The sequence below is a fragment of the Meriones unguiculatus genome, chromosome 20, assembly GCF_030254825.1.
Source record: "Meriones unguiculatus strain TT.TT164.6M chromosome 20, Bangor_MerUng_6.1, whole genome shotgun sequence".
Lineage (NCBI taxonomy): Eukaryota > Metazoa > Chordata > Mammalia > Rodentia > Muridae > Meriones > Meriones unguiculatus.
Genome location: NC_083367.1, coordinates 53,403,990 through 53,413,035, shown reverse-complemented (window position 1 = coordinate 53,413,035; position 9,046 = coordinate 53,403,990). Strand labels below are relative to the sequence as shown.

At 38.9% G+C, this 9,046-nt stretch overlaps 1 pseudogene; it reads left to right on the top strand.

Annotated features, from left to right (window-relative positions):
* Positions 1 to 6,028: 6,028 nt before the first annotated feature.
* On the top strand, positions 6,029 to 7,035 carry LOC110540995 (glyceraldehyde-3-phosphate dehydrogenase-like; annotated as a pseudogene).
* The last annotated feature ends 2,011 nt before the right edge of the window (positions 7,036 to 9,046 follow it).

Below are 9,046 nucleotides of genomic sequence, written 5' to 3'. Positions count from 1 at the left end.
TAGGGAGGTCCTCCTCCCCTTCCATCTGACCATAACCTATGAGTTCTCATCAGGAGTGGCTGCATTGTGTTCCTCTGTGGCCTGGTAAAGCTGCTCCCTCTTCAAGGGGAAGTGATCAAAGATCCAGCCACTGAATTCATGTCAGAGAAAAGCCTCTGTTCCCATTACTAGGGAACCCACTTGGACACTGAACTATCATGGGCTGCATCTATGCAGGGGTTCTAGGGTATCTCCATGCATGGTCACGACTTAGAGTATCAGTCTCAGAAAAGACCCCTGGGCCCATTTTTTGTTGTTGTTGTTATGTTGCTCTCCTTGTGGAACTCCTGTCCCCTCCAGGTCTTTCTATCCCCCCCTTCTTTCGTAAGATTCCCTGCACTCTGCCCAAAGTTTGCTATGAGTCTCAGCATCTGCCTCGAAACCCTGCTGGGTAGTCTTTTAGCAGCTGACCTGTTCCCTGTTTTCTCCTTCTTCCAAAGTCTATCCCGTTTGCCTTTCTGAATGAGGATTGAGCATCTTACCCATGGTCCTCTTTCTTAATTAGCTTCTTTAGTTGCACAGATTTTAGTATGTTTATCCTATATCATATGTCCAATATCCACTTTTAAGTGTGTATATACCATGTGTGTCTTTCTGCTTCTGGGTTATCTCACTTAGGATAATCTTTTTAGTTCCCACCATTTGCCTGCAAATTTCATAATTTTTTTTAATTGCTGAGTAGTATTCCATTGTGTAAATGTACCACAATTTCTATATCCATTCCTCCATCTGGATTGTTTCTGTTTCCAGATTCTGGCTATTAAGAATAAAGCTGCTATGAACATGGTTGAGCAAATGTTTGAATACTTGAACATATTTTGGATATATGCCTAGGAGTGGTATAGCTGGATCTTGAGGTAGTATTATTCTTAATTTTCTGAGAAAGTGCCAGATTGATTTACCAAAAGCACAGGCTCTAAGATCAATAATCAATTCATGAAATTGAAAAGCTTCTATAAAGCAAAGGAAACAGTCATAAGAACAAAACGGCAGCCTACAGATTGGCAAAGGATCTTCATCAACCCTATATCTGAAAGAAGGCCAATATCCAGAATGTATGAAGAACTCAAAAAGTTAAACACCAACAAATCAAATAATCCAATTAAAATCTGGAGTACAGTGCTAACCAGAGAATTCTCAATAGAGAATACTGAATGGCATAGAAACACTTAAAGAAATGCTCAACATCATTAGTCATCAGGGAGATGCAAATCAAAACGACCCTGAGAGTTCACCTTACACACATCAGAATGGCTAAGATCAAAAACTCAAGTGACAACAGATGCTGGAGAGAATGTGGAAAAAGGGGAACCCTCCTCCACTGCTGGTGGGAATGTAAACTCGTACAACCTCTTTGGAAATCAATCTTCTATTTTTATAATTAGTATTATTTATTACAATTTATTCACATTGTATTTCTGCTGTGGTTCCCCCCCCCATCTCCTACCAACCCCACTCTCCTCCCTCTTCTTCCCTTATGCCCCTCCCCTTTCAGAAAATTAAGAAGAGTACTACCTCAAGATCTAGCCATACCTCTCCTAGGCCTATATTCAAAATATGCTCAAGTACACAACATGGACATTTGCTGAACCACGTTCATAGCAGCTTTATAGCCAGAAGCTGGAAACAATGCAGATGTTCCTCAGCAGAAGAATGGATACAGAAACTGGACAGGGCCCTGGCTGAGGTAAGGTAAAGGGCAGGTCTTCCCACAATGGCTGGCTATTCTATATTTAAAGCATGTTCCAAGTGGAGTGCTTCTGTGCCTTGTCATCTTCTTCAGGAAAACCTCAGGGAAGCTGCCAGGAGCTGGTACTTCTATCCCGGGAAACTTAAATTAAATATTTTAAATGCCACATTCAGCAGATCTCTGAAGAGTTTGAGGACCATGTGTATATTAAGTATATCTAAATTAAGCAACCTGTGCTTTTTTCTAGTTACTTTATTTAGGCTTAACTTTGAAAACATATACAAGAGACTAAATAAAGCTTATTTACTGTAATTAATAACATTAGTACTTAGCATGACCACAAGGATAGTTCTAAAGATGAAAGAATTTGATCATTTATGAGGTGACTATTATCTTGCATGTCTTAATCATCTTTAACCATTTACAATAAGTTAGTAGCTTTTAGATTAGGATTTTTTTCAGCTTCATCTCAGGTTTAGTCTTTAAAAAATTACACATATATTATTTATCAAATATACCTTATCTATCAAACATGTTTCTAGAAGCTTAGTGTTGAACAATTAAAAAAGACATAAGTACGTAAGTGTAAATCTCTGTCATTTTGGTTAATCTGAATAGAACTTTATAACCTTAAATTTTTATCCACATATCGAGTATACTGTAAACCAGAGTTGAATCACATATATAGTATGTTATAGCAAATATAACCTTAAGTTTTTATCATCCTACGTAAATTCATACTAATCCAAAATATTTTGAGGACCTGTTGCTTCCTTACTCTAAAAAAAGACAATAATGAACTCAGAAATTTTATAGTTGTTGCTTTAGGTCATCATAAGATAATGAAGTCACTTGGCATGTGTCCTTTAACCTTAGTAAAGATGGCTGCCAGTCATGTGGCTGCTTACACCTTGTTAGGTCATCAGCCAAAATAGAGGCAACTCACATGTTTGCTATCTAAAACATGTTTTTCCAGTAGAGTTATTTTACAAACAAGACTTAAATTCAAGTTACATACACAGGCTACTCCAAACCAGAGTTGAAGCACATGTACTGGATGTTGTAGCAAATTAAAATTCATATGTATAGATTTTAACTGTAAGCCTTTTGCTTTAAGTTTTAAGCCAAATTTTCTAACAGATTTTACGGGATGATTTCATTTGTAAGTGTGTTTTCAGTGATGACTGTCTGACGCTGGGACACCAATTGGTGTCGTCTTCCCTGCACAGGACCCCACCTCCTGCTCCTATCTCCTTTCAGTTGCCTACAGTTCTTTGTGTATAGTAGAGGTCCCGTGGGCTTTTCCAGACCATTTTGGCAAGACCTTTGGAGTTGTCCTTGTTCATCTTGTGTTTGGACAGTCATGTTGGTGAGAATTTAGAAGTGTGGTTTCTGATGTTACTAGGAGATACAATTTCCCTAAATTCCCTAAATCTCTGGCTCTTACAACCTTTCTGTCCTTTTTGAACCTTAAGTGCGGAGTTGTTTTTTACGTGTATCCAGCGGGAATGAGATCCTCAAGTCAGTATTTCCATTGAGGATTTACAAAAAGAAGTTTCCTTGATGGAGAAAGTTGCAAAATACCAAGTGGCAGAGAGAATGCAAAGAAGTGGATGTCTTCACATGACAGTATAAAGCGGGACAACTTTGCAAGCTAGCATTCCATCTTCGGGGTTGCTGTTCAGTCATCCCTTAATTCCAGGACCACCTCATTCCGAAATCCCTGACTGGTCAAGGAAGTGAAATGTACGGCGCATCATTCCATGACACTGTTCTTGTAAGACTTTACACAGTTGTCCCAAACCACTTTATTTTCGGTAGCCCCAAACAAGATACAACAGAAATGTCCATCCGTAGGTCAATGAAGGAACAATTGTAGTAAACAAAACACACACACACACATACATTAATTGTGGTCAACAATAAAAAGAATTGAGCTCTTGAAATATGCCAAGACAACAATGAATCTCAAAAATCTATTTTATATTAAAAAAATGCCCAGAATCTCATTCTAAGTATCTATTTTATTTAAATAAAGTTGTAGAAAATAAAATAAAATAATAGTCACAAACATGAGATTCAGTAGCTATGTGTAAACAGTAGATAAGGAGATAGAATTGGGTTGGGAGGAAGGGTTAAGAATTAGAAAATCTTTTGTATATAGTAAGTATAATTATGATCTTGAGTGTGATTATCATTTCATGGGTTCACACAAACATCAAAACTATAAAATTGTAATTTTTAATTAAATTAAGTTTATTCTATATTGATTTTCCATGATAAGCTCATTTTAAATATCAGTCTTTCTGGAGGATATTACTTTTCTGAATCTCTGGTGTAGAGTTATACCGAGAGAGAAAGGGCAAGAACAGCTTTTCCTGCTGTCAGAGAGATGAAATGCCACAGTGCTCAGGTTTCTTGGATTTAAACTTAATCTGGGCTCTATAGCTAGACTGTAGTGGCCTTGCCCTGGGGATCAGTGGAGCCTTGGGTTGGAAATTTTCACAGGTCTGGCTGAGGCATAATTTTGGATGAGATTCTAATAAGCACTTATAGTGAAAAGTAAAAGCAGAAAACTCAAGTTCACTTACAGGTCCATGACTTAGACCAACCTTGTATGTCATTTAATTTTTTTCAGTTGTAAAGATTTAATTATTTTGGTTCTAACTTTTAAGAGAAAAAATGTGCTATGATTTATATTTATTTGGAATGAAAATTGGTTAGTTGTATGATTTTGACTTTCCATTCTGTGTTGAAGTTACTTATATCTGGCATTAAGACACAGCTGCTCAGAGGTAGATCCTGTGGTAAGTGCTCATGTGTGGGACTGAGTCATGACAACAGCAATCTATACCCATGAAGTTCTGAAACCCGTGACATTAATGTCATTCTTTCAGCCTTTTGCCCTAAAGCCTAACTTGAAATTTCTGTTTATTTAAAAACATGCACTTTCAACTCAAAATTAATATTCGATCCTTTACAATCATCTGTATACATGCACAAAACTGAAAAAAAGTTGTCTGTCCACTGCACACTTTCTTGGTAGGAAAAGTGACACTGCCTTCTCATTGATGCTTGCCCCATGTACAGGATTTCCTTTTCAGATCTTGTTAGCTCAATAGTTTCCAAATTTTTTACATTTTTCTCAGTGGCTTCCCCTTTTAAAAATGGTGTCTTTCCTCCCCCTGAGGGGGGAGCAGCCTTACCAGGCCACAGAAGATGACAATGTAGCCACTTCTGATGAGAACTGATAGACTAAAATCAGAAAGAAGGAGAGGAGAACCTCCCCTATCAGTGGACTTGGGGAGGGGCATGCATGCAGAAAGGTGAGGGAAGGTGGGATCGGGAGGGGAGGAGGGAGAGGTTTATGGGGGGATACAAAATGAATAAAGTGTAATTAATAAAAGTTAAATAAAAAACTTAAAAAAAATGGTGTCCTTATGTAGTATATAATGTAATGTGTTGTCTAGTGTTCAAAAGTACAATTTGTCTGCCACGTGCCTTAGGAAAAACATGGGTGTGGTCTAAGTTTCCTTTGGGCATAAGCTCTAGAGGTGCTTACCTTGAGAGCTACATTAACAGGTCAATAACACTGTAAAGCCACAAAAAACAAACAAGTGAACACTAAAAAAAAAGACACCAAACCTCTGGTCTGCATATGAATACTCCTCAAACAGCTTTTTCAGAAGTCTAGTGGATGATGGGCACTGTGGTGAGGCTGAAAGCAAAGTCATGGCTGCATTGCTCAGCCCTGGGAACATGCTGACTGCCTAACACATTATAAAAGGCCCTAAGGTGTGAGAAAATGTAAAACTGTCAGGTGAGAAGTGCTCTGCAGATTTTTGGTGATACAGGAGAATTTCGAGAAGACCAGTGAAGTTTTGGGCGTTCCCAGGTCTGCACCATATTATGGCTTTCAGATTAGCGTTTCTATGGAACTCCCAAGTATTGTGAACAGGTGGGTCTCAGACTCCTGTGCCTTCTTTTGGGCTCCTTTCCCAAGGTTGCTTACCTTGTTCAATTTTGTTGTGATTCCTTTTGTTTTATCTTATTCTGTTTTGTTATGCTTTGTTAGTATCACTTAGAAGCCTGTTTTGTTTTCTAATGAGGGACAGAAAGGGATCTGGATGGGAAGGGATGTGGGAGGAACTGGGAGGAGTACAGGGAGAGAGAACTGTAATCAAGATATTTTGTATGGAAAAAAAAATCTATTTTTACTAAAATAGGGATGAGGCTCTCTGCTCCTCCCTGTTCCAGAGACAGCCGCATCTCTTCGTGCAGTACCAGCCTCCTCCCTTAGACACGATGGTGAAGGTTGGAGTGAGCGGATTTGGCCATATTGGACGCCTGGTTACCAAGGCTGCCAGCATCTCTAGCAAAGTGGAGATTGTTGCCATCGATGACCCCCTCATCGACCTCAACTATGTGGTCTGCATGTTCCAGGATGACTCTACCCATGGTAAGTTCAAGGGCATAGTCAAGGCTGAGGATGGAAAGCTTGTCATCAACAGTAAGCCCATCACCATCTTCCAGGAGCGAGATCCCACTAACATCAAATGGGGCGATGCTGGTGCCGAGTATGTTGCAGAGTCTACTGGTGTCTTCACCACCATGGAGAAGGTTGGGGCCCACTTGAAGGGTAGGGCCAGAAGGGTTATCATCTCTGCTACTTCCACCATGTTTGTGATATGTGTGAACCATGAGAGGTGTGACAACTCACTCAAGATTGTCAGCAGTGTTTCCTGCACCACCAACTTCTTAGCTCCCCACCCCCACACTCCCTGGCCAAGGTCATCCATGACATTGTGGAAGGCATCATGGAAGGCACAGTCTATGCTATTACTGCTACCCAGAAGACTGTGGATAGCCCCTCTGGAAAGATGTGGTCTGATGGCCGTGGGGCTGCCCAGTACATCATCCCTGCATCCACTAGTGCTGCCAAGGCTGTGAGTAAGATCATCCCAGAGCTGAATGGGAAGCTCACTGGCATGGCTTTCTGTGTTTCTACCACCAAGGTGTCTGTCATGGATCTGACATGCCGACTGCAGAAACCTGCCAAGTATGATGTCATCAAGAAGGTGGTGAAACAGGCATCCGAGGGCCCACGGAAAGGCATCCTGGGCTACACTGAAGACCAGGTTGTCTCCTGTGACTTCAGCAGTGACTCTCACTCTTCCACTCTTGATGCTGGGGCTGTCATTGCCCTCAATGACAACTTTGTAAAACCCACTTCCTGGTATGACAATGAATTCAGCTACAGCAACAGGGAACTGGACCTCATGGCCTACCTGGCCTCCAAGGAGTAAGAAGCCCTGGACTACCCACCCCAGCAAGGACACGGGAGCAAGAGAGAGACCCTCCTCTGCTGAGGAGTCCCTGTTCCAACTCACGCTGACAGTGAGCATCTCCCACAAGCTTCCACCCCAGAATCCCCAGAATAGCTGGAGGAGCCCAGGAAACCTTACTCTCTTGAATACCATCAATAAAGCTCACTGCACCCACAAAATATAAAATAAAATAAACAAAATATGGATGAAGAATTGAATAACAGAAGTGTTGTACTAGAGAAAGGTCAAGTGAAAGAACAGGTTTTCAGCCCTGTTGAGAGTTGCCGGTTTAGTAGGGGAACGGCACAGGAGGCTGTACAATGCAAATGGTATTTTAATTACTGAAAATGCTGAGACCAGATTATCACAAAACCTAATCTTAAATTTCCTCTAAGAGTTCAGGGTCCATGAGCACATAGCTGCTGTAAATAGTGAGAGCCAACAGAATGCATTTAAAAGGTTGCTTATCTCTACTTTGCTATGTCTTTTCAGTGAGTAATCCTCTTTTTACATGCTAGACATTTATTTACTTGAAGAATCTAATTAATTTTTCTGAAATCTTTGTTTGCTTCATGTACTAACAATAAAAATAATTACCTATTTAAGCGCAGCTAACTAAAATATCTAGAGTGTAGATAGCTAAAATTTAAATTTTTTGTTCCATGTGGACTATGATATTCAGTTTTGTAATTTTCTGCTTAACACTAGTGATGGACTATGGAGGGTGTTTTCTTTATTGAATATGTCACCACTCTTAGAAGTTATTAATGTCTGGATTTAAAGAACAGGCGAATTAACATGAATTCTGTGTTTAGCAGCTTCTTGAATTGTACATGCTTGGCAGGGTGAGAATAACCTAGTAGAACTTGTCACAAGGCTCCAGTGTTGGTGTGTTCCTGCACTTTTGTTTGAAGACTTAGAGCAAACCACATACAGGACTACCAGGGTAAGTGGTTGTGCTACTCTTTGTTTTCTGTTCTTAGAGTTTTCTATGGTCTTGGCTCTTATAGTTCTAAGCAATGTGTATTATAGAAAGATGCAGATTCACTGAGCAGGTAAATGAGATTACACAGTTTATTAAGATGCTAAGAAATTCCATTTCAGCTGTTTAAAGCTTAGTATTAACCATCTGGTAAGATATAGCTGAGAAGTATCCATATGTTTAGGTTGTTTTTCTCATCCAACATATATAGTTGTTAAAAAAAATCCTTTACGTTTTATTGTACAAATAGTCCATGGAGTACTTCTGAAGATCACTTTTACAAATTCAAACCATTTATTTTGTAAATTTTTTATCACAATCAAGAACAAAAATGCCCTTGTATTACATAAAACAATTTACATCAATAGTTTTCTGCATGTTTAGTTTTTAATTATTCAACAAGTTCAGTAGCATTTAAAAAGTTTACATATATAATATATGTAAAATTGAAACACATTATTTTCATTTTCCAAACGATCCTGCTAATTATATATTTGGCAAGTACATTGTATTTTATGCTGAACTTGCTAAAAGCTGCTAAATTAACTGTTTTTACTTTATGTAGGAACTTTTCATAGTCTATTGCCAAGAGCACAATGTTTAATTTATTGGTTTATAGTTTTGTTCACTTCCAATATAGTTATCATTCATAACTCTTAAGAAAAAAAAACATCTTGTAATTTCTTGAGCATATCCATATTCATAATAGTATGATTCACATTACAAAAAAGGTAGAAGCAACTTGAGCATGCATGAAAGTGTGAGTGTGTAAATGCTACCATATGCATGCACGAAAGATTATCGCTCAGCCTTAAAGAGGAATTTTGGCACAGGTTCCTACGTGGATATTGTTTAATGAAATAATGCTAAGGGAAAAAGCTTGGCACAAAAACACAAACATTGTTTGATTCCACTTGTGTGCCTTATCTAGAATAATTAAACACAGAAAAAAAGCAGATTAGGATTGTCAGAGCACTAAGGAGAAGAGAAATGGACTTCTGCTTCATA